The sequence below is a fragment of the Canis lupus genome, chromosome 7 (assembly GCF_003254725.2).
Source record: "Canis lupus dingo isolate Sandy chromosome 7, ASM325472v2, whole genome shotgun sequence".
Classification (NCBI taxonomy): Eukaryota; Metazoa; Chordata; class Mammalia; order Carnivora; family Canidae; genus Canis; species Canis lupus.
Window position 1 is genome coordinate 69,086,818 of NC_064249.1, and position 27,181 is coordinate 69,113,998.

The window sequence follows — 27,181 nt, forward strand, 5'->3', positions numbered from 1 at the left end:
TGCACTATTCCTCCAGAGGGAGGTTGGGGCTTCTTGCCATGCTTCTGCCTTCTGCTAGACCCCTGCCAGGAAAGCAGTTGCACTACCATGCAGTGGTTTGCAGTTTATGGCAACACCAAGCAAAAAGCACCTAGACTCACTGTTTTCAGCCGACTTCACCATTCTTGTGCTTGGGAACTCTGCCGCATTCAGGCATCCTTGTCCTTCTTGTGACCCTGGGGATCCTAAGACCATGCTGTCCCATCTGGGTTTCTGCCCCACTTTACCACCTGAGTATCATTAAGCCAGCGATGTACCCCACTGTAGCAGACTTCTAAAAGTTCTGTTTTTGTGCCCCATTGCTTTTAATACTGTGTGATAGCCTCCTTAAGCCAGCTCCCTCCTCTCCGCCATATCCTCCAATGTATCACCCTGGACTCAAGTCTCTGCATCTCCTATATTCCAAAAAGTGGTCACTTTTCTACTGTAGAGTTGCAAGATTTCTTTTCTCAGATCTCTGATTGATTTTGCAGATGTTCAGAGTGATTTGACACCTATCTACCTGTATTTGAGGGACCAGACAAATTTAGGGTCTCCTATTCCTCTGTCATCTTAACTCCATTTTGTTGTCATCTCTTAGAGAATTGAGAACTGTGTACAAAACTTTACATAAATTAAAAGGATGAATAAATCTACAGGTGTAAAGGTAAATCCTTTTCTAATTTAAGGTAAGTAATGACCCACCATGTTCTAGCAGAAAAATATCAGGTAAGAAAGGAAATGAAGTGAGAAGTCTTGGACTTCGCCAACACTGTGAGACTAACAAGACAGAAATAACAAGGTCCAAGAACTCTTGCCAGCCTCTGGAAAAATCCTGTATAGTTCTTACACATTAATACTCTGCACATATCAAGAAATGGACGGTCTTGCAAATTCTCACCAAGCCAATAGATTTCTCTTCCATAAACATGTTCTCTCACTTTAATTAGAAAGTGACTAAGCCACATGTACTAAGGATTTTTTTTTTGAGATTTTATTTACTTATTCATGAGAGACACAGAGAGAGAAGCAGAGACATAGGGAGAGGGAAAAGCAGGCTCCATGCAGGGAGCCCAATGTGAGACTGAATCCCAGGACCCTGGGATCACAACCTGAGCCAAAGGCAGATGCTTAACCACTGACCCACCCAGTGGCTTATTCCACTTTCATGAGGCCAGCAGGAGGTGAGGCAAACATATACTTCTGAATCATCTCATGCAGCAAATGCTGTGAATCTTCTTCCAGCCCATTTAGAAACAACTGCAGTGGATGATGAAGGGGCCCAACTTGTCCTTCTCCTGATTGCTGATCCACATCTGATGGAAGGTGGACAGTGAGCCCAGGATGGAGTCCTCAGTCCACTCTAAGTACTTACTTTCAGGAGAAGTGATGACCTTGACATTCATTATGCTGTGAGCCAGGGCAATGATCTATTTCTGCGTCTTACTGGCAATGCCAGAGTACATGATAGTCCCACCAGAACCACCATGTTGACAAACAGGTCCTTCTAAATCTCAAGATCACACTACATGATGGAGTTGAAGGTAGTCTCATGGATATAGTCTCGCAGGACTCAATACCCAGGAAGGATAAATAAAAGAGCTCCCCTGGACACAGAGCCACTCATTGCTGATGTGATTACCTGGCTGTCTGCATGCTCGTAATTCTTCTGGTAGGAGGAGGACAAAGTGGTGGCCATCTCTTGCTGCAAGTCCATGGTGACAATGTAGACTCCTTGATGTCATGCATGATTTTTTTGCTTGGTGGTGGAGGTAAAGCTATAGCCATGTTCTGTGAGGATCTTCATGAGGTGGTCAGCCAGGTCCCAGCCAGCAAGGGCCTGACCCAGGTAGATTAAGGCTGGGTGTAGCCCTAGTAGATGGGCATCCTGTGTGTGACCCCAACCTTAGGGTCCATGACAGTACCAGAGATGTGACCAGAGGCATAAAGGGGCAGCACAGCCTAGATGGCCATGTACATGACCCAGGTATTGAAGGTCTCAAGTATGATCATAGTCATTTTCTGTCTGTTGTTCTTGAAGTTCATGAGTGCCTCAGTCAGCAGTCCCAGGTGCTCCTCTAGGACCACATGTAGCTCATTAGCTCATTATAAAAGGTGTGGAGCCATAGCTTCCCCAATTCATCCCAGTTGGTGATGATGCTATGCTCCATGTGGTACTTCATGGTCAAGATGCAGCAATTGTTCTGGGCCTTGTCACCCATGTAGCTGTCTTTCTGCTCATGCCCACCATGACACCCTGGTGTTGGGTGTCTGACAACAAATGGAACACATCTAGTAGTCACCATCCCCAGAAAAGCCAACTTTACTCATTTCCAAGCCCATTCAATGACTAGTGTGGTGGTTTCTTCTTGCATTGCAATCTGCAGGGGGCTGGGAGCAGAAGATCCAGGAGGCTGAGACACAGGAGCACATGGAGTGCAGCCTGGCTGCAGCAAGTGACATCACAAGTCTTCATATGTTGTGTTATCATTGTCTACAGTTTCAGTCAGTGACTCTTCTTTGCTCTAAGCATTGTTAAAAATAGTTTGAAATTTCCACATAGAAGGAGTTCTTTCCCCCTGATTTTTATTAATTTTTAGTTAAGGGATCCCTGGGTGGCTTAGCGGTTTAGCACCTGCCTTCGGCCTAGGGCATGATCCTGGAGTCTCGGGATCGAGTCCCACATCGGGCTCCCTGCATGGAGCCTGCTTCTCTCACTGCCTGTGTCTCTGCCTCTCTTCCTCTCTCCCTCTCTGTGTCTCTCGTGAATAAATAAAATCTTTAAAAAAAAATTTTTAGTTAAATTGTTTTGTAATCAGAGAATACTGTCTTTACTCTTTGGATTTTGTTGAGGGGTTTTTTTGTGTGTGTGGCTTAATAGTTTTTGTGAGTATTCATGGGCAAAGGAGAGAGAAATGTATTCCCTTTTTAGGTTATTTAATTGGATATGTTATCAATCAGATCTATCTTATCAGCTATTTAACTAAGGTTTCCAGAATTTAATTATTTTTTATGTACTTCATCTATCATAGATTGAGAAATAGACTAAGTAATTTTATCAAGTTGTCGTTAGTAAATGGTAATGTTCTCTAAGGAAGGGCAAAACTGAATTCAGGCAGTTTGACTTCAGAATCTCAACTCTTAACTATTATATCATGCTGACTTTCATGGGTATTCATTAGGTTTTGCTCTGTGTGGTCTCACTACTAAACTCTTTAGTAGGAGGAAGAGAGATTTCCCAGAGGAAATCAATAATAAGGACTGGGAGGACACAGGAGTTTGTGAAGCAATGCAGCAAGGTATCCAGGAAGTTAGGCAATTCACTGAGGAGCTGAGAAATTGTGCAAAATATAACACAACTAGAGAGAAAGGAACTGTAAATTGGTGGAATATTGGTCAATGAAGTTGCCAAGGGTGTGGCATACTTAGCAAGGTTGCAGTGTGGTGGGGCAGGGGAGATGCAGTTAAATTGGGGATTATAAATGGCTAATGTCAAGCAACAGAGTAATTAGGGACAAGCTCCACCAACAATCTGTAAGAGGGTTATGATAGTGAGATAGCCACACCTTACAGACCTCCCAATTTTTTTTTTTTTAAGATTTTGTTTATTTATTCACGAGACAGAGAGAGAGAGAGAGAGAGAGGCAGAGACACAGGCAGAGGGAGAAGCAGGCTCCATGCAAGGAGCCGGATGTGGAACTTGATCCCGGGTCTCCAGGATCAGGCCCTGGGCTGAAGGTGGCGCTAAACTGCTGAGCCACCGGCTGCCCCAGACCTCCCAATTTCTGAGTGGAGAGGAAGATATGAGTTCTGAAGCAGGAGACTCCACCCACCAGACAGTTGCAGGGTTAAGATACAAATGGAGAAGGCCCCTGAGTTGTTTCCCTGTAAAGGGAGGTGACAGTTCCATCATGGTAGAGGATGGGGTAATGACTGACTTTCTACTGGCAAGATTTTTCAGCTCCTGAGAAAGGAGAAAGATGTCTGTGCTGAGGAAGCTAGTTTGTTCACGAAAAGAAATGAGCTTACCTTAGGGAAATCCTTTGGTATTGTATCTAAATGAGGACACAAACCAGAGCAGTATAATTACAAGGAAATATTATTTCCCTGCTTATCTTTAGGCCTCAGAAATGGAAAGAATATTTGTTCTCTGCAAATTAGTTGCCCAAGCTTGTAAGAGAAGGCCTTTAGGTCTTTGCTCACAAAGATGGACAATGCAAAATTCCACTAATATGCTGACAGAGAAACGGAATGGTTGTAAAACTGATTTCCTAGGTATCTGACAGTTTTGGGTTGGGGAAGATGAGATTAGGTTTGTTTGAGAGACTCGGTTTTTTGGAGACCAAGTTATTTGGACTGTGGAAAAGGAATTCCAGATCTGCTCATACCTACACCTTCATGCCTCACATCCTGGAAAAGAAATATGGAGAAGTGGAACAACTGGTTACATGAAATTATCCATTCTCAAGCAAGCAAGAGAAGATGTGGAGTTAAATCAAGCCAGAAAAAATTAAAAAAAAAAAAAAAAAAAGGGATCCCTGGGTGGCGCAGTGGTTTGGCACCTGCCTTTGGCCCAGGGCACGATCCTGGAGACCCGGAATCGAATCCCACATTGGACTCCTGGTGCATGGAGCCTGCTTCTCCCTCTGCCTGTGTCTCTGCCTCTCTCTCTCTCTCTCTCTGTGACTATCATAAATAAATAAAAAATTTTTAAAAATCAAGCCAGAAATTAATTTGGCCATGGAGGAGGGGTAAATGCTGAAGTGACTCTCACACATCCAGCAGGAAGCCTCTGGAGGAAGGTGATGGGCAAGCAGTCGGTACTGAAGGCAGCAAATCCCATATCACCCAGGGTTGGATACTTTCCATCTGCAGGTGAAGGAAACGTGAGTAATTGGGTAACTAGCAACTGCGAACAGCATAGTCTGGTGTCTTTCCTTAAAGAAATCTCTATTCTGGGGCAAAGAAAGGGAAGATGCAGAGCTTCGTCAAGTGAGGGAGATAGTGTGGCTTCTAAGGAAAGGGAAAATATGGAGACTCCAACTCTATGGGACAGTCACTCTGAAAGTTGAAGAAGTCACCCAAAACTAACAAAACCCAGCTATAGCCCACCAACCAAAGAAAAAGCTGCCAAGTCATACCTGGGGTATTACATACATGTACAAACATGTACATCTAATTAACTGGTTATGGGATGTCTCAGTAAGATAGAAAAGGTTTTGTGCTTGTGCTTGTCAATTCTAAGAAGGGATGGGTTGTCAGCCATGCTTGCAATAGCAGTTTAGTCTTAGATGTGTTTCATTAGAAACATTGTTCTGTTGGCCTAAGTCCCGTTGAAAACATTGTTTATCTCAATATGACTGTTAGCAAAAGTGTGCTGTACTTTCTCAGGCTCGAAATAGATTAAAGGTCCTGGTTGGGGAAAGTAATTTGGCTGAGTGGAAGGCCATGGAAAAGCCTCAGTAGGGTTGTAGCTCTTGAAAGATCTAAGGTGAGCCTTACCTCAGATACCCAGAAGTTTCCTGAACTTCCATAGATACTCTACTCTGTGAGGAGATTTGGGCACATAGGTCAGAGAATAACAAAATCATATTAAGTGTAATATACTATGTACTTCCCCTTCCTGTTGTGCTTGGCTTTGAGCTAGAATACACCTTGAGGAATTTGGCTTTGTGTTGTAAGCAGTTTTTTTTTCTTAGGCAAGCAAAGTTGGGGGCAATACACTATTTACTATAAACATCTTTTGTTCTGAAAAAAGCAACAGGGTTGGACAGATTTAGTTTTGTAATGTAAGGCAAAACTGTTCTCTAAAATCGGAAGGGTTGAGATGCTGTGAATCTAAAAATCTAAAATGTAAAAAAAAAAATTAAAAACATAAAAATAAAAATCTAAAATGTTCACGGGACCCTGTAAAATGTGTGTGTGTGTGTGTGTGTGTGTGTGTGTGTACTTGTGACTCTACTCAACTTCTTTCTTCCTTTTTGAGAAGCCTTTTTTTAGGTCTAGATCACAGGAACAGGAGGAGGGACACACCCAACAGCTGTAGAAGCAGGAAACATCTACTCTAAAACTGAAGAACAAAAACATGAAAATTGAGAGTGTTTGTGCATATTTAGTTCTCACTAACTTTCTGAAAATGTCCACATTTCATCTATGTATGATGGGGAATGGGGATGCTTGGTTCTCTTTGTGCAATGTATCCAGCAGTTTTGTCTTTGCAAATTTATTACTTCCTTTAGAGAGTGTTTCTTTTCTTCACATTCCAGAAGCATTAGGAAGTAAGTCCCATTAGACAGCAGAGAGACAGTTAATTATAGGAGTGATGATCACCTTATGCTGAAGGAGGATCTGTGAAGAAGAACATGCCTGAACTTGGCTGAGGTCAACATGAACTAAATTACTGATGAAAATATTTAGAACTAAAAAAATAAACATGTTGAGGAATGTGAAAAATACAAGTTTTCCTTGTTTTTAATAATTCATACGGTTATGTAAAAGTAAATGAGCTACTCGTGTAACTCTGGTGGAGATGCTGACTCCTACCTTTATGATAGGCCAGCTGCTTTATAAGAGGAGGATGTGTATTATCCAGTTTTCAAGGAAGAGCTTCTCTTTCAAGAAAATGAAACCTAGATAGGAAATAGAAACTTAGTCCATGGGAGACCTTGCCTTTCTCTCCGAACTTTGTTTGGGAACTATATTTGAAATTAGGTAAACATATTTGAGAGACTACTGATTGCTAGGGGAAGACCACCTCTGCTCACCTGAAGGCAGGGGCTATAAGCTGCAAATGATTCACTGGTATTTTGTAAATCAGATTACATATTCTTTTCTATATTCATCAACCCTTCTGTCCTCATTGGTTCAGTGTTCTCAAAATATGGTATTTGGACTACCTCCACTAGAATCACCTGGAAGTTGTTAAAAATAAAAATTCCAAAATAAATAAATAAATAAATAAAAATAAAAATAAAAATAAAAATTCCTAGTACCATACAGTATGAGCACACCTTGGAGATATTGTGTAGTCTGTTCCAGTCACCACAATAAATTGACCATTGCAATAAAGTAAGTCAAGTGAATGTTTTGGTTTCGCAGTGCATATAGAAGTTATGTTTACAGTATACTGTAGTCTATTAAGTGTGCAATAGCATTATGTCTAGAAACAATGTACATATCTTAATTTAAAAATACTTTATTGGGATGCCTGGGTGGCTCAGCAGTTAAGCATCTGCCTTTGGCTCAGCGCATGATCCTGGAGTCCCTGGATCGAGTCCCACATGGGGTTCCCCGCGGGGAGCCTGCTTCTCCCTCTGCCTGTGTCTCTGCCTTTCTCTGTGTGTCTCTCATTAATAAATAAAATCTTTTAAAAAATTAAAAAATATAAAAATACTTTATTGTGGAGTGCCTGGGTGGCTCAGTCAGTTAAGTGTCTGCCTTTGGCTCAGGTTATGATCATGGGGTCTGGGATCAAGCCTCACATCAGGGTCCCTGCACAGTGGGGAGCCTGCTTCTTCCTCTCCCTCTGCCTGCTAAAAAAAAATAAAGCTAACCATCACCTGAGCTCTCAGTAAGTCATATTTTTTTTGCAGGTGGAAGGTCTTACCTCTGTGTTGATTGACTCGTTAGGTGGTGGTTGCTGAAGGTTGAGGTAGCCAAGGCAATTCTTAAAATAAGACAACAACAAAGTTTTCCACATCAATTGACTTTTCCTTTCATAAATGATTTCTCTGTAGCGTGAACACTATTTGATAGCATTTTACTCACAGTAGAACTTCTTTCCAAACTGGAGTCAATCCTCTCAAACCCTGTTGCTGCTTTACCAACCAAGTTTATGGAATATTCTAAGTCCTCTGTTACCATTTCAGCAATGTTCACAGCATCTCCACCAGCAGTAGATTCCACCTAAAGGAACCATTTCTTTGTTCATCCATCAGAAACAACCTCTCATCTTGTTAAAGCTTTATCATGAGATTGCAGCAATTTGGTCACATCTTTAGACTCTACTTCTAATTCTAGCTCTCGTGCTATTCCCACCACATCTGCAGTGACTTCCTCCACTGAAGTCTAGAGCCCCTCAAGGCCACTCATTAGAGCTGGAATCCACTTCTTCCACGTTCCTGGTAATGATGATATTTTGACCTCTCCCGTGAATCACACATGTTCTTAATGGCACCTAGAATAGTGACTCTTTTTCAGAAGATTTTCCATTGACTTTGTGCCCAGATCCATCAGAGGAATCATTGTCTGTGGAAGCTATAGCCCTATGAAATGTATTTCTTCAATAATGACTTGAGTTGAAATTACTCCTTGATCCATGAGCAGCCAAATGGATTTTGTATTAGCAGACATGAAAACAACACACATCTAATTGTGTATCTCCATCAGAGCTCTTGGGTCACCAGGTGCATCACTAATAAGTACTACTTTGAAAGGAATCTTTTTTTTCTGAGCAGTAGTTCTCAACAGTGGGTTTAAAAGACTCAGTAAGACATGTTGTAAACAGATGTGCTGTCTTCTAGGTTTTGCTGCTCCACTTATAGACCAAACGCATAGCAAATTTAGCATAATTCTTTTGCTGTTAAGATTTATTTACTTATTTATTTATTTTAAAGAGAGAGAGAGAGAACACACACAAGCAGGGGAAAGGCAGGAGTGAGGGGAAAGCCTCAAACAGCCTCTCTGCTGATTACTGAGTCTGACACAGAACTTGACCCCAGGATCCTGAGATCATGACCCATGATCTTGAAATCAAGAGTCAGAGGCTTAACCAACTGAGTCACTTAGGTGCCCTAATTTAGCATAATTCTTAAGGGCCTGAGAATTTTCAGAATGGTAAATGAGCATTGGTTTTAACTTAAAGTTACCAGCTTTGGACAACCCTCAAAGCTGGCTCAGCGGTTTAGCGCTGCCTTCAGCCCAGGGTGTGATCCTGGAATCCCGGGATCGAGTCCCACGTTGGGCTCCCTGCATGGAGCCTGCTTCTCCCTCTGCCTGTGTCTCTGCCTCTTTCTCTGTGTCTCTCATGAATGAATAAATAAAATTTAAAAAATAAATAAATAAATAAATAAAAATTAAAAAAAAATAAAATTTAAAAAAAAAAGTCACCAGTTTTATTAGCCCTTAACAAGAAAGTCAGCCTGTCTTTTGAAGAGTTAAAGCCAGGCATTGACTTCTCCTTTCTAGCTATGAAAGTCTTAGATGGCATCTTCTCCCAACAGAAGGTTCTTTTGTCTACACTGAAAATCTGTATTTTAGGGTAGCCACCCTCACTGATTATCCTAGCTAGAGCTTCTGGATCACTTGCTGCAGCTTCTCCATCAGTACTTGCTGCTTCAACTTGCACTTTGATGTTATGGAAACAGCTTCTTTCCTTAAACCTCATGATCCACTTGCTGCTAGCTCCAAACTTCTCTCCTGCAGCTTCCTCACCTCTCTCAGACTTCATTGAATTGAAGTCTGAGAACTGAATAGTTTAGGGCCTTGCTCTGGTTTAGACTTTGGCTTAAAGGAATGTTGTGGGTGGTTTGATCTTCTAACCAGACCACTCAGACTTTCTCCATATCAGCAGTAAGACTATTTAGCTTTCTGATCATTCCTGTGTTCACTGGGTCAGTGCTTTTGATTTCCTTCAAAAACTTTTACTTTGCACTCATGACATGGCTAACTGGTACAAGAGGCCTAACTTTCGGCCTGTCTCAGCTTTCAATATGCCTTCCTTACTAAAATTAATTGTTTCTACTTTTTGATTTCAAGTGAGAGATGCGAGATTCTTCCTCCCTTGAACACTTAGAAGTCATTGTAGCATAATAAATTGGGATAATTTTAATATCGATGTGTCTCAGGGAATAGGAAAGCCCGAGGAAAGGGAAGGAGACAGAGGGATGCTGGTGGGTATAGCAGTCAGAACATACACATTTATCATATAAGCTTGCCATTTTTAATGTGCACAGTTCATGGTGCCCCAAAAGAATCACAATAGTAACATCAAAGATCACAGATCACCATAACAAATATAATAATGAAAAAGTTTGAAACACTGCAAGAATTACCTGTGACACAGAGACATAAAGTGAGCAAACACTGTTGGAAAAATGGCACCAACAGACTTCCTCTATGTAAGGTTGCCACAAATCTTCAATTTGTAAAACAACAGCAACAACAACAACAACAACAAAACGACAACACAGGATCTGTGAAATGCAATAAAGTGAAGCATAATGAGATGAGGTTTGCCTATACTCGACTCATTTAAAATATCTGGACATAGAACCTAGGAATTTGTATCTTAAACACCGCTTACAGGGTTTTTTTCTTATGCATGCTCAAGTCTTATCACCCCAGCAATCTCAGCTGTGCTACCAGGAATTAAGGAGACGATCTATGTTCATGACAGTGATAGAATTTTAAAGAAGGAACTGGTGGTAAAAACAGCATAAAGAGATTCCCATGTGAAGGATGAGGAGCTTCACTAGCTAGCTTTTTTTATACAGCCTGTGTGTAAATTCACCTTCTATGGCCAATTGAGAAGGCTTTAGTTTGTTATTGCAGCAGATGGCAATTTCCTGTAGACTTTGACTCTCTCTTTCTAGAGAAGCTTATAAATACTTTATTTGTGATTGGCCACCAGATGAAGCTAGAAACTTCCAAGTTGGGCTGTTAAGTCCTTAAGAAAATGGTTTTCTCTGAGCCAGGCAGTATCTTTCTGCAACCACTTGAGTAGGATCTGTCTTGGGTTCAATTCTATCTTCTCCAAGTACTATAGTGACTTCTCCGCAACATTTAATCTGGAGTCAAAGGTTGGAAACTAATGACCTGGCTGCTATGTGGCCTCACAGGCCTTCTGAAGTACCTGATTACTCACACAGGACTGATGGGAGCCTCAGAAACAGCAAATACTTCCTGCTTTAGTATTTTCTCACTGCCTCACTTACCTGCCATGCCCAACCTACTATATGCTTACACACTGTCAACCCCATCCTTCCTGCCTCCTTTCCTTCCTGCATGAGTTATGCTGCTACTAATCTATAAAAACAAAACTCAAACTTCACACTTTTTTCCAGTACAATTAAGCACATCACATACTATAGGTAGAAGCAAAATCAAACCATTTTGCATTGTTAGATAAACTGAAAATAGTAGGGTCATTGTGACTTGCTCTGGTCTCCAGAACAATAAACTCTGCAAAATTTCCTGCAAACCTGGATTCTCTAAAAGAGTTGGGTTTTTCCCCCCACTGTGAACAGGCTAATGTGAAGTTGGTGCCCTTGAACATTTTATCTTTCTTTTCCTTTAAGTGTGTTTTGAATTTCATGAACCTCAAAAAGCCTGACACCCTCGCACTGATGATGAGTAAAGTTTGTTGTTTCTTTCTTTTTTTAAAAAAATTATTTATTTAGTAATGAGAGACACAGAGAGAGGCAGAGACGTAGGCAAAGGGAGAAGGAGGCTCCCCACCAGGAGCACGATGCCAGACTCGATCCAGGACCCCGAGATCACACCCTGAGCGGAAGGAAGATGCTCAATGACTGAGCCACCCAGGCACCCCTGTCCTTCCTTTCCTAAATGTGACAGTCTGTCCTCAGTCATCCTTTGGTGCTCCCTTCCAGCCCTTTCTATTGTACCCTCCAGAATCCCTTCCGTTGTACTAAGATCTGTACTGAACCCAAAACCTAGTAGTCATTCTAGTCTTTGTATCCCCACTCCCTGCTCTTATATCCTAAAAGTCTTTCATACTAGTCCAAACACAATCAAGACCTATTTATTTATTTATTTAGGTATGAGAGTTTTTATGCTTTAATCTGTTGCTATTTGAAAACATCTTTATTGAGATGTAATTCATATACCATAAAATTCACTCACTTAATGTGTACAGTTCAATGGTTGTGTGTATTTTCACAGAGTTGTGCAACCACAATCTAACCTCAGGTATTTTTATCACCCCAGAAAGAAATCAGCACCCTTTAGCTGTTAACTATAATCTCTCACTTGGATTCTATAACAGCCTCTAATAAGTTATTAGTTTAACACTTGTGAGCCATTCTCCACACTATGGTCAAAGAGAAATTTCTAAAGTACAAATCTAAGTGCACCTTTTCCTAGATTAAAAACTTTCAATAGTTTCTTACTCCCATTATCATCCTGACACAGCACAAAACCTTTAAGTTGAATCTAGGGCCTACAGGAACTTACCTTTTTTCTTATTTAGGAATAAATAGTATTTTAGCATCATCTGGGGGCCATGTGGGACTTAAGAAAATTGATGAACCCCACAAATGTGTATGCAAAAGATATATGCTCGGATATGTTCTCCTCTCCCGGAGAAAAGATGATAAATTGCATTAGATTTTCCAAGATTTAGAATATCCAGAAAAGCAGACCAACTATATAAGGTTTTACTCATTTTATAGCTTCCTATTGTTTGTATTTTTTATTTTATTAATGGAGTGGGAGACACAATCGCACAGAGTTTGAGGTTTCTTTTTTTTTTAAGATATTATTTATTTATTCATGAGAAACACACACACACACACACACAGAGAGAGAGAGAGAGAGAGAGGTAGAGACACAGGCAGAGGGAGAAGCAGGCTTCATGCAAGGAACCCAACGTGGGACTCGATCCCGGGTCTCCAGAATCATGCTCTGGGCCAAAGGCAGCGCTAAACCACTGAGCCACCCGGGCTGCCCAAGTTTGAGGTTTCTAAAGATCAGTCTGGCCTGGGGTGTGTTGAAGGAGTATGCAGGCCAGGGCATGAAAGTATTACTTGGGGGAATAAAGTCTAAAGTAAGCCTTGTTAGTTAAACTAAGGGTGTGAGGAGGTGGTTGGTAGAGGAGGACAGAGCCGGGAAGGGCCACAGAAAGGGGAAATGAGCCTTTGGGAGGGGGAATGGAATGTCAGCACCACAGTAAATCTGGCCATTATACCCTGGGTATGGATTTTGTTCATCTTCGAACCCCCAGTGCTTGGCACATAATAGGCGTAGGATAGACAGCAAGTGCTGAATGGATTAATAAATGAATACTTCTAATAAGGCATCACAGTTATTTATGTTTCTGTGCCTATTTTATTCATCTCTGACTCATTAGTTTTGCACACAGTATTTGTTGAATTGGCCTTAGTTGCATAGCTAGACAAAGATTAGGTTTGGCACTTGGGAGAACATATCCTCACTCATAGGTCAGTTCTCTTGTCCCTACCACCATAATGACTCTTTAATGCCGTACTAGTGAAAATAAGCTCCTCCTCTGAGATTTCTCAGAGACTCACAAACCACAGTTTCTTTTCTGATAATTAGTTTCATTTACTCTTAGTTAGCCACACCTCTTATGGGTAAGCAACATTTTTCTGAAGCTGTGGGTTTCAAATATTCAAACCCTTGTATTTTAGGTCAACACAAATGTTTTATCTGATGTATTTTAAAAAGCCAATAAGTGTGGAAGTCTGTCTTAATGGTAATAGATGCCATCCAAAGAAAAGCTTGATGTGTTTGCCAATGTGGCTCTTTGCCTTCATCTTCTAGTTGATCAAAAGAAAATCTAGCAAAACTGAAACTTTCAGAAAACACAACCGATTTTGCCTAAATTTTAAATTATACTAACAAATGTTAGAATTTATTTTGAATTAGATTGTAATTCTTACCAGTGTATAAGTTTTCAAAACAATGACACATCTTAACACTTTAGCACTAAGCTCTAACAGTTTTAGAGGATTTCAAGAAAATTTGATACTTGGTATGAATATACGTAGAAGTAACATACAGAACTGAATTAATAGAAAAAAATGGCTCAGTTCACAATATCTTATGAATCTCAAATGAACTTACCTGTATAATGTATAAGTGTCTTGGGATCAGAGTCAAATAAATTTGGATTTTATTCCCAGCTCTGTCAATTACTAGCCACATGACCTTGAGCAAGTGATTTTCCTTTATGTCTGAGTATATAAATAATATCTGTCCAACAGAATTAATTGAAATAAATGCTCCAGTTACTCAATAATGGCAGTTATTATTATGACAACCCTCATGGTAAGAATATCAATCTGCAATGTATCAATCAGAGTTTTTAGTTGCAAGGAAAACAAACTCTGTCTCTTTTAAAAGCAGAAACAGTATTTTAGACTAGGAATCTATGTAGCTTGTGGATTTCCTGAGAGGTAGCACACCCTATTTGAAAGCTACATAGCCAGGGGTGCCTGGATGGCTCAGTTGGTTAGACGTCTGCCTTCAGCTCAGCCCTGGGATGGAGCCCCACACCGGGATCCCTGCTCAGAGGGGAACTGGCCTCTTCTTTTCCCTCTGCCAGCCACGACCCTGCTTGTGCTCTCTTGGTCTCTGTCAAATAAATGAAATCTTAAAAAAAAAAAAAAAAAAAAAGCTACATAGCCCAAATCATAAGGAGAATCAAAAATGCTTTCATGAGAACACTATTGCCAGCTGCTCCTTCCATATCGGACACTGTACCCTGGGCTGGGCTAACGGTGCTTCTGTTGCCTCCATTAGCTGGATGCTATGGGGTCACTGACCCATTAAAGTCTGATTGGTCACATAAGTGCATCTCAGAGACCCAGTAGATTAGGACAAGGAGTTTCTGGCATTTACAGTCACACTTTCAGTCAGAGATGTGCTCTGACAACTACATTTAAATGATGGGGAATCCTCTAAATATAGGAGGAGATTGAGAGGCTGAGTAGCCAAAAATACACAAGTATGCACTGTACTTCCCAGGGAGCTACACGTTTTAGAGATTGTCCTGACTCCTCTCTTTTTCGCATACGGCACATCTAATCCATTAGCAAATCTGTCAGCTTCACCTTCAAAATATATCCAGAACCTGCCCACCACCCCTTAGCTCCACCACTACTAGCCTAGATCAAGCCTTATTGTCTATTGCCTGGATTATTGAATCAGTCTCCAGCCATAAAGCCTCTTATAGTCTATCTTCAGCATGGCAGTCAGAGTAGTTCTCTTAAAAATTATGTCAGGGAAAAAAAATTATGTCAGGGGCACCTAGGTGGCTCAGATGGTTGATCATCTGCCTTCGGCTTGGGTCATGATCTCTGGGTCCTGTGACCAAGTCCTATGTTGGGCCCTCTGCTCAACAGGGAGTCTAGCTTCTTCCTCTGCCTCTCCCCACTGCAAACTCGTGTTTTCTCTCTCCTTCTCAAATGAATAAATAAAAATATTTTAAAATCTTTGACTTAAAAAATATGTCAGACCTTATCATTCTTTTGCCCAAAGCCCTCCAATACTTTTCCTTTTAATTCTGATGGGACCTACAGTGACCTACTAGGCCCTTTCCATTTGTCCTTCTCTCCCCCATTTATCTCCCTATTATTATTATTCTCACCCTTTAGTACTCTATCACAATGCCAACCACATTTAAAACTCAGGATCTTTGCACTTGTTTTTCCCTCTGCCAGGAACATTTGTCTCATTGATCTTGCTCCTTTACTTCCTTTTCAGCTTTCTTCTTAAATATCACCTTATCAGAAAATGTTCTCTGACCATTATATAAAATTGTGGCCCTCTGGCCCGTAGGATGCCCATCCTTTAAAATTTTTCCCCATAGCACATTAATCACCATCTGACATTCTGTATATTTTATCGTTAAATTGTTTCTGCCTCCCCTAATTGAATATGAGCACCATGAAGATAGGAAATTGATTTGTATCCTCAACATCCAGTTGGCACACAATAAATATTTGATGACTGAATGATAATAGATCTTAAATTATCATTTTATTTATCTTCCAAATAAGGCACCATATGGTACCCTACTTACTGTACAAAATATATAAAATAGTTTCTGCACAAAATGGAGTCCTTCCTTTATACTGTTGCCAGATCAGTATATTATTATGCCACTCACACATATACAATTTTTCTTTTGCTTCTGATTGCTGATAAGTGTGTTTCTCAATTTGGGGTATGAGAGGATGGAAAAGTCACAGGATAAAGTGATACATCATTCTAGTCCAGAGGTCAATATTACTTTTAGCATTTGCTGGAGAAAGTTTCCAATTTTATTCCTCTTAAAAAGTTTGCCACATGCATGTTTATATTCATAAAGAATCAAGTTTTTCCATTTAGTTCAGTTGATTAAAAATCATGAAAATCCAGTAAGGAAAAAATTTTGTATAAGCTGTGAGTGTTTGGAAAATTTGTTCCTTCTGTGTTGTTAGAGAATGTTGTCTATTAGTGCTATATTTGAATCAGAATGCAGATTAGTTAAAAACAATATGAACAATATGAACTGTTGTTAATATGGAGGCAAGTAACAGCTTTCCAAGTACAATGAAGTCTCTAATAGCAAGTTATACTAGTCAATTTTAAGTTTATACTGTACTATATTTCTTACTAAACTAAAGGTTTTGCTACTGTTGAAATGGCAGTTGACCATAATCTCAAGTGTCTCTTATGTGAGAAAACACTAAGCAAGAGAGGAAGAAATCATTACTCTTGCAGTAACACTTAAAAATGGGACACCTGGGTAGCTCAGTGGCTGAGCATCTGCCTTTAGCTCAGGGCATGATCCCAGGGTCCTGGGATCGAGTCCCTCAACAGGCTCCCCACAGGGAGCCTGCTTCTCCCTCTGCATATGTCTCTGCCTCTCTCTGTGTCTCTCATGAATAATAAATAAATAATCTTTAAAAAAATAGCAATTACATGACACCCCTAAAGAAGAATAAGATGAGGTGGTTTACTCTATAGGATATCAAAATACAATGAATCTAGATTATTAAGGTAGTGCAACATTACCAGAAAAGAAAAAAAATAATCAATACTACACGCTAGAAAACCTGGGAACAGAGCATGCATTCACTTACACAGGATATATCAGGGAAAAGATTGACCGTTCAATAAATGATGCTCTACAGATAATTATTCATTAAAAAAGAATGACATTGGCTCCTTCGTCAGTATGATACAGATCAACTCCATACAAATTAAAGAAAAAATTTCAATGGAAAATACTTAAACTTTAAGAATAAAATTTGAGAGTGGGCAGCCCTGGTGGCTCAGTGGATTAGTGCCGCCTTCAGCCCAAGGTGTTATCCTGGAGACCGGGGATTGAGTCCCACGTTGGGCTCCCTGCATGGAGCCTACTTCTCTCTCTGTGTCTCTGCCTCTCTCTCTCTGTGTGTCTCTCATGAATAAATAAATAAACTCTTAAAAAAATAAAATTTGAGAAAACATTGTAAATTTTTAAAAGAAATTTTAAAAAGGAAACCAGAAAGTGCTAACCATAATGAAAATAATTAATAAATTCGGTCATATTAAGATCAGTACTACTGTTCACTAAAAGATCTCCCAAAGAAGGGAAGATACAAGCCACAAACAGGGGAAAGATGTTAATAAGGCATATAACCAGCCAAGGTTTAGTAGCCACTATATATAGAGAACTCCTAAAAACCAATAGGAAAAGTCAGACCCATAGAAAAATGGGTACAGGGCATAAAAAGGCATTTCACAGAAGAGGAAACACAATTAAGGAATAAACATGTGGAAAGACGCTCAGTCTCATTTATAAGGAGGGAAATTCAAATTACAATCACAATGATATACTATTTCATATTCATGAGATTGACAAAAACTTTTCAAAGTAAAAAACACTCCTAAGTGTTAACAAGGAAGTGGAGCAGCAGAAACTCTTCTATAGTACTGGAAAAAATAATTGGCTTTATCTGGTAAATTTATAAGTACACATACTCTATGACACTTGATAAATATCCTATGCAATCTATCCATTGCATGAGAACATCAGAATATACCACACAAATATTCATAGAAGCCTGATTTCCAAAAAGCAAAAACAAATGAACAAAACATCATATAATGGAAATTACTAAATTCTGGAAATAATTAAAATGTCCATTAAGTCCATCTTCTGCCCAGCACCTGCTGGTGGTATGGTCACTGCATTCCATCCTCATATGGCCCCAGCAGCTCTGGAAGTCCCAATGCCATGCCCCAGTGGGGACCTGGGTATACCTGTGGAGGTGGGAACAGAAGGTGGGGAAGACAGCTTCAGGGAAGCAGAGTATGCTGCCATCAGCTCCATGTTGGACCAGATCAACTTCTATCTGGACTGCTTAAAGGAAAAAATGACCACCTCCATGCCTGCCTGCAGGAGGGCAGCCAGGCCTTGAGTTCCAGCAGCAACTTCAGAGAGGCTCCTAGCAATGCCAGCTGCTTGAGTAATAAGAGTGACCAAGGTGTATTTTTTTTTAAGATTTTATTTATTTAAGAGAGAGAGTGTGCCCAAGCAAGGGGAGGCAGAGGAGCAGAGGCAGAGGGAGAGCAGACACTTCCCTGAGCAGGGAGCTGACTCAGGCCTCCATCCCAGGACCCCAGGATCATGACCTGAGCAGAAGGCAGATGCTTAACCAACTGAGCCACCCAAGTGCCCCTGCCTTTTGTTATTCTTAACAATCCCCTTTCAACTAGTTAATGAGGGGGTCTTTAGGTTTAAAAATTTTTTTTCAGGGGGTATCTTTAGATTTTTAGAAAGCCCTTAAGGATGGGAGTTCATTGTCAGTGGAAACAACCAGGAGTAGAGAAACTTTCAGTCTCACATACTCCATGAGCTCACCTCCTGGGAAGGGAAAGAAGCTAGAGGTTGAATCAATCACCAATGACCAATGATTTAATCAATCATGACTATGTAATGAAGCCTACACAAAAACCCAAAAGGATAGGGTTTGGAGAACTTCTGGGTTGGTGAACACACAGAGGTTCTGGGATAGTAGAGAGTCCAGAGAGAGCATGGAAGTTCCATGTCCCTTCCCCCATACCTTGCACTAAGCATCTCTTTCCATCCAACTCTTCCTAAATTATATTCTTTTATGATAAACCTGTAATCTGGTAAGTAAACATTTTCCTGAGTTTGGTGAGCAGCTCTAACAAATTAATTGAACCCAAGGAGGGGGTGGTGGGAACCTCCAATTAAAAGCCATTGGGTCAGAAGTGCAGGTAACAACTTGGACTTGTAATTGAGCATCTGAAGTGTGGAAAGGGGACAGTCCTGTAGGACTGAACCTTTAACCTGTGGGATCTAATTAAACTGTAGGGTGCCCAGCTGGTGTCACAGAATTGCTTGATGTGTGGAAAACTCATACATGTAGTATCAGGAGTAAAGTAGTGTTGTAGTAGAACATTGAGAGTAGAGGAGACACACAGCAAGAGTGTGTTGTTTTTCCCTTACAATATATAAAATTCAGAATCTTTCAAAAACCAAATAATCTATTGTAAACCAAAGGAAAAACATATGCTGCCCTCAAGAGGAAACCATCCTTAAAAGAACTTTTTCCGTATGTGATAGAAGACAAAAACCTGATTGGGTGACAGTCTCATGGAGGGCTAATTAGATTAAAACCACCCTTCGACAAGCCCATAAAAACCCCTAGACTTAGAAACTCTGGTGGCAACCTCTTGGGTCCCCTCCCTTTTTGGGAGCTTTGTTCTATCGCTCAGTAAACTTTGCTTTGCTGCTCACCACGCTTCATCTGGTCTACCTCTTCATTCTTAGAAGCACATGACCAAGAACTGCGAGCACAGAAGGAGAAGAAATCCTGTAATATCTACACCTCTTTGTCTTTTAACAGACATTCAGATTATATATTCTCTTTGTATGTATGAACTATCTCATGGTGTAAGTGTAAAAATGTAAACATTGATTTAACAAGAACATGTAAGCATTTATAGAGGTACCATCAGATTAAGAACTAATAAATGCTAAGTAACATTTTTCATATATGAAGAAAAAATTCAACTATGTGGATTTTTTAATACACACCTTATGTTTATTGCAGAATTATTGTAGAAGGCAAGATATGAAAGCAACCTAAGTGTCCATTGATAGATGAATGGATACAGAAGATATGGTATGTATGTATGTACACACACACACACAATGGCATATTATTCATCCAGAAAAAAATGAAATCTAGCCATTTGGAACAATGTGGATGACCTACAGAATCTAATGCTAAGTGAAATAAGTCAGACTGAGAAAGATAAATACCATATGATTTCAAATAAAATAAAACAAATGAATAAAGAAAAAAGAGACAAAGAAAATCCAGACCCAAATACAGAGAACTGCTTGTTGCAACAGGTGTGTGTAGGGATGGAAGAAATAGGTGAAGGAGATTAAGAGTACATTTATCCTGAGTAGCCCTGAGAAATGTATAGAACTGTTGATTTATTTATATTGTACACATGAAACTAACAGTATATGTTAATTATACATCGATAAAAAAGTATTATCTCAAAAAAATTATTGATAGTTTCGGAATGTATGTTACAGCAACAAAAGCTGACTGATATTGGTGATAGAGATGCCAAATTTCTTATTGATAACAAGTTCCCTTATCTCACCTAGGTAAAGGAATACTTGGAATACTTAATCTATAAAATGATTAAGGTTGGTGTAACAACTAAGTAAGATAGTTTATGTAAAGCCCATAGCTGTACTGAGAACATACAAAACACATTTGTGTCCTCCCTAAGCATTATGGAAGGAACAGTGATAAATACTTGAGGAATGAATGAATGAATGAATGAATGATTGAATGAATGAATGAATGAATCCTTCCAAATCTGAGTCTTCATTTGTTAGAGCCCTCCCAAGACTGCAGGTTTTCTTATACCTTTCTTCTTCACTACAGGTTCTGTCTTCAGCTGCTAACTTATCCTGATACTCTTCTCCTCTGGGCAGGGTCTGAGAAGGTTCATTCAGCTTCAACATGAATCCTAGGCTACAGTGCTAGCAGCCCATGCAAAAGGTCTTTCTTTGCTTCTTCAGGGACATATCTTTTTCTGCTGGATAAATTCTTCCAGTCTAAAAATGTCCTCCTCATACCAGCAGAGCCCACCAAGTGACAGGCCGGGTGGGCTGTGACTAGAGCTGTGAGGGTTAGAGGCCCAGGCAAGGGCGCTGATGGCCCCATGATCCTGGCCAATGACATGGACTTCTTTTTTTCTTCTCTTTTTAAAAAAATATTTATCTATTTGAGAGAGTGAAAGTGAGAGAGATCACAGAGGGAGAGGGGGAAGCAGACTCTCACTGAGCAGGGAGCCTGATGTGGGGCTTGATCCCAGGATCCTGGGATCATGACTGAGTCACACAGGCACTCTCATGGATTTCTTGAAGGAAAAAATGATCAGTACTTTATTCCCAAAAGGTGAAAACACAATCAAACAGTTAAGTTAAAAATTTTAAGGTATTTTATCAAAGTTAGTTCTTTAAGTGACATGGAAATTAAAGCTAATATATCAGGAGAAAGTTAGAGAAGGCTTATATGGCTAGAGATATATTCTGAGATATTAATGTATTTAACATGTTTTTTCTTTCTTTGATTTTCCCTTAAACAATTCTACCAACTCCCTACCCCTATTCAAGAAAAGAGCAGGCTGTGTGCTTTTTTGCCCCTGGAGAACTTGGTCACAGACTATTAATTTGGTGGCTCCCAAAGATTTATTTCTCCCATATTCTTGCCTGTGGTATAGTCCTTTAATTTAGGATGGACCTGTGGGAGAAGTAATGCTGTTCCAGTCCTAAACATTAAGAAGTTCTGCAAGTTTCCACTTTTGTGCTCTAGGGGGAGTCAGCCACTAGTCTGACTACACTGAGACCACCTGTGTAAAAATTCCAACCAGGCCATGAGGAAGGCTTGAAACAGATCTGAGGGCCCGGCCAACAACCCTCAACAACCCCCGCAGAGCTCCCAGCCAACCGCCAGCATCAACTTACCAGCTACATGAGTAAATGACTCCTCTAAGATCTGCCCAAGCTGATAGCACCAGGAGCAGAGAAATCTGGTTCCACCAAGCCCTACCAAAATTACAGAATCATGGACAAATAAAAAGACTATTGTCTTAAGCCACTATGTTTTAAGATTATTGGTCATGCAGCAACAGATAACCAAAGCAAGGCACAGAGGAGAAAAGACACTTTCCTCCTGGGAACTTTTTTTTCCCTAAAAACCTCAGCTCTTAGAGGAATGAAGCGGGTTTTGGAGAGGAGACAAAAATGAATGAAGGACTTAAAGGCAATGATAGAGTACCTTGAAGAAAGAAGAAGAAAAATGGATTAAAATTTAAAAAGAGATTCCCTCTGGGCTGGTAAGAAAAGATGGCACTCCTAACTCTCCTAATTGGCTATATAGTGCATCTGAGCAGATGGGATCAAGAGAAGCCTTGTAAGTGATTCCCATGTCCCCAGTGGCACAAAAGCAACAGGATGCCACCAGATCTAAAGAGGCCATGTTGACAAGGATGAGCTTCTCTCCCTACTACTCAGAACTTGGAACTTGTTAAAATTGGAAACAGAAAGACCCCCAAGATGTTTTCTACCAATCTGGTAGATTGGGGCTTAGAGTCATAAACTGTACTATAGTGTTTTAGCTGGCAAAGTCTGAACTCAGATCACTAAAACTGTCCTTACCTTTCCTGAAAGAAGAGTACTTAAAAAAAATTTTTTTTGAGGGGCACCTCAGTGGCTCATTTGGTTAAGTGTCTGACTTGATTTTGGCTGAGGTCATGATCTCAGGATTGTGAGATCGAGCTCCACATTGGGTTCCAAACTGGGGGTGGAACCTGCTTAAGATTTTCTCCCCTCTGCCCCTTTTACTCCTCCCCACCCTGTGCTCATAGGTGCTCTTTCTGTCTGAAAAAAAAAATTTTTTTTGAGAAGATAGGAATGTTTAAAAACTCACTTTCCTTGCTCTTTACTTTCTTTTTAAAATTTAAATTTAATTAATTAATATATAGAGTATTATTAGTTTCAGAGGTAGAGTTCAGTGATTCGTGAGTCTTATATAATACCCAGTGATCAGAGGGTATTTACATCATTACATCATTCTATGCCCTCCTTAATGTCCATCACCCAGTTACCCCATCCCCCAACACCCTTGCTCTTTATTTTCTAGGTATTTTTATTTGAGGAGAATTTAACTTCATCAGCAAATCGTAACAAACCTGTGTTTCCCCCCCCCCCTTCTTTCTGGCAACTATCCTAGATCTGTAATATTTTATCAAGCTGGTCTCATTACAGTACACAAATAATAGCACCAACCCCCAAATCAGCAGGGATTTCCATAAGCTTCCTTCTATTGTGGGAGAGGGCCACTCAGGAGTTTGGCTATGAAACTAGTTTTGACCAATGACATCAGAAAATGTAATGCAAGCAGTGCTTTGACAGGCACTTGAACATTAGAACTTTTTCTTTTGAAATTCTGTGACAGCCAAGTAGGAAAACCAAGCTATCCTATTAGAGATGCCTAATAGAGGAGAACAGAGCTTCAGTTCTCAATAGCCTCAGCTGCCAGTCATGTGAATGAGACCATCATGGACCATTCAGCTCTGCTCAAGCTGCCAGGTGACTGCTGCTGTGTATGTGATCTCAAGTGAGACCAACAGAACTACCCAGTGAAGCTCAGCCCAAATTTCAGAATCATGAGCAAATACATGGCTTCTGTTTGAAGCCACTAAGTTTTTTAAAATGTAAAACTATGTACTGATCACTGTTCACCAATATTTATAATAGTAAGCAACACACAGTTGGATAACATTCTGATTACTATAGTTACTGGTTTTCCTGACTTCCACTGAACCAGTAACACAAATATTGAAAAGAATGAGTCTGCATGTAAAGAATGGGTTAGGTAAAGAAAAAATACACAAAGCAATAGTTTAAATACAAAAGTTTGCTCATTTATGCTAGTAGGTCTGAAACAGCAACATTTCTAATCATTTGATTGGTTTCATCAACAAAGACTTTCCACAAATCATGATCTTTTAGTCAGTATAGCCCAGGGATTTCAACCTTTCGTAAAGGAATGGTTCTCTAGAAGGAACTTTGAATGCCCATTTAACTAAGCCTTGTTTGGCTTATCAAAACACACCATTATTTGTTGAGTTTTCTCCTCTGAGTGGTGAGGTTATTGGTAGTTGTAAAATTTTTCCTTTCAGAGAGTTTTGCAAATAAACTGTTGTATTAATGTAATAATAGATTGGGATTGTGTAAGTCTTCTTTAAATGGTCCAATTTAGATAGTTTTTATTTAAATTGTGCAATTAATTATAGAATCATCTATTTACTTGAAAGTTTATGGCTTCAGGAAGATTTTCAATTTAACTTGAGGCGATCTATTTCTTGCTTTGTTCAGAATGATGGCATCTCAGAAACAACATGGACTTACTCATGGTTGTGGAATGCATTTTTGTTTTCGTGAATGTAAAAACAAAAACAAAAACCCAACAACAACCATTTACACTTGTATTTATATATACACACAAAAGCACACAAATAAAAAGCCAGAATAGTACTTAGCCATTATAGATTAAATATAAGTTCTGATTGAGTGATGACTATGGAATTTTTTTTCCTTTTTTTTTTTTTTTAAGATTTTATTTACTTATTCTTGAGAGAACAGAGAGAGAGGCAGAGACAAAGGCAGAGGCAGAAGCAGGCTCCCGGAGGGGAGCCTGATGCAGGACTCAGTCCCGGAAATCCAGGATAATGCCCTGAGCCAAAGGCAGACTCTCAACCACTGAGCCACCCGGTGTCCCTGAAGATTTTTTTCTAACATTCAGAAAAACTGCTCTTGAATGCAGAGACTGTAATATACCATGGTATCCCATGTTCTTTTCTGATAAATGAGCAACTACAGTAATCTTTTATTTGTCCAAAGTAATCAGTGATATTGATGCAGAAACAAACAAAAAAAACAATTCTCTTGATACTACTCTCAAAATGAACAGATTAAATTCAATTTTCATTAGAATATAATTATTCACACTAATAAGTCATAGAACCAACCAAGACCCATATATATATGAATGTTTGCTGAACATCTTCTGGACAAGAATGCAGTTTGTCTCTCTTTATAAAAAGCAATTACAATTTGAGGACACTTCATGTTTGTCTCTTTTGCCAGCACCAAGCCTGTTGCCTCTGCATCTCTTCATTTCATGAGAAAGATTCTCTGCTATTGTCTGTGACACTAAGTATTTGTTCAGGACCAAGGCCACCAGCAGAGTGTCTCGGTTTGTCAGCCGCATCTCTTTTATTCTTTGATTTGCTGTCATCAGATTCACTGTTGGATAAAAATTTTCTTTTTGTCCTATCTTTTTCTTTAATGGCTTTTTCAGAATTAAGAAGTAGTTTAACTCCGAATGATCTAAATTTTCTTCAGGTTTTCAAGTATTGTCAGAAACTGCAAATCTCTTCCATTTACTTCATCCTCCCATTCTCCACACATTGATACTGTGCTTTTTTCCCCGCCACCAAATCTTCAGGCTCTTCAACTCCCTTACTCCTTTGGTCTGTTTCTTTTCCAATTTTTGCAATGTAGCTTTATTGGAGGCCAATTGTGGACTTGAAGAATTATATTATTCACTGCTTCCCTGCAGCTCTAGCCTGGGTTTGTGGCCTTTCAGATTATGGGGGCCACATCCCCTGGGGTTGGGCCATGGAGAGCTGTGCAAGAGGATACTTAGTTTGGGGGGGTAGGCGTTATGCAGCGAAAAACTGATACAGGGACACTTATTTATACTCTATATTTTAAGATGGCTAATGAGAATAAAAATCAAGTCAGTTGAAGATAACTAGTTGTGGTACTGGGTCATTTTAAACTATTTTTCAAATTGAATAAAGAACAAACTCATCTTCCTTTGCTGAGAACAAGTGACTGGCAAATGGTTCACTGAGGCTGCTCAGATTGCCATACTGGCACGTAAGACTGATTCAGACTTGACCTCTCAAGAAGATACCACCAATGCTTCCACCAATAGTTGCCATAACATTGTAGTACACTTCTTCTGGCAGTTTTGTATCTCTCCTCTTGGCAATTACCTTGAGATCTCTTCTAAAGATATGAAAGGAGTTTCTGTTTGTATCCACATATCCATACAATTTGTAATTACTGTACAGAGAAATGAGAAACTGCCCTGATGAATCGGACCTGGTCTCAATTTGATGAAATAGTAAGGCAATTCGTTTCACCCATTAACTAAGAATTTTACCCAATTTGCATTTTTCCTGAGCCATTTAAATCAAAGACTATTACATAATGGGTGAGAATGAAAAGTTCACATGAACTTGAGAGGTAAACATGAGATATCAAAGAGATCCTGTAGGAGCTGGAGGTTACTTTGGTCTGCCTTCTCCTACTTCTCCCTTCAGGAACATGAATGGCATTTGGCCACAATTTGCCAATTCTATGCTCCACCATCTACTGCTCCATCCTCCTCACTTTCCAGCACTAATTACATTCCCCAGGCATACATGCCTTCACTCTTGTTCCTACTGTATTCTACCTTTTTTTTTTTTAATTTTTTTTATTTATTCATGATAGTCACAGAGAGAGAGAGAGAAAGGCAGAGACACAGGCAGAGGGAGAAGCAGGCTCCATGCACCGGGAGTCCGACGTGGGACTCGATCGCGGGTCTCCAGGATCGCGCCCCGGGCCAAAGGCAGGCGCCAAACCGCTGCGCCACCCAGGGATCCCTCTACCTTTAATAGCATCTATGCCTAGCTCCTTCCCTCCCCCAAGATTCAAATCTAAGTTTCTAACAGTCTATCTGTAAAACAGAAAATACACTTAAACAATGGTACCCAAACTTCCGGAGAACTGAAAAATCCCTGTGTGCCACTTTGGGCTTAGCGAATTTACATGTCACTCTCAAGGACAAAATATTCACTAAAGGTTTTTAAGAAATGAAAGTAAACGACTGAACGAGTCCTCCCAACAATGACGATTTAGCTAAGGCCCTACATGCCCGCGGTAAGGCCATTTAATGAAACGCAATAAAGGCTTTGGCCGAAAAGGGGGTACTGTGTGTTAAGTGTTTTGCTAGAGCTCTCTAACTTAACCCTTTGGCGGCGTTCTGGTCCACAATTTTTAGCAACAGGGCAGCGGGTGAGGTCAGGTCAACGGGGCGAGAAGGTTCCGACACAGAGATACTCCAGCACCCTGGGAGGCCCCCGTGACGTCACAACATCTTGGCTACGACGTTCTCAGGGACGAGCTTTGTCTCACTGGCCCACATTGGAAACCACAAAAAAATCACTAGCAAATGAGGTGAAAGAGGCGGCGCAGGGTGTCCGGGCGTCTGTTTTCTCCGCGTGGGGACACACGTGCTCGCTACGGAGGAAA

At 40.1% G+C, this 27,181-nt stretch overlaps 1 pseudogene; it reads right to left on the minus strand.

Annotated features, from left to right (window-relative positions):
• Window positions 1-1,226: 1,226 nt before the first annotated feature.
• On the minus strand, window positions 1,227-2,509 carry LOC112648194 (actin, clone 302-like; annotated as a pseudogene).
• Window positions 2,510-27,181: the final 24,672 nt, after the last annotated feature.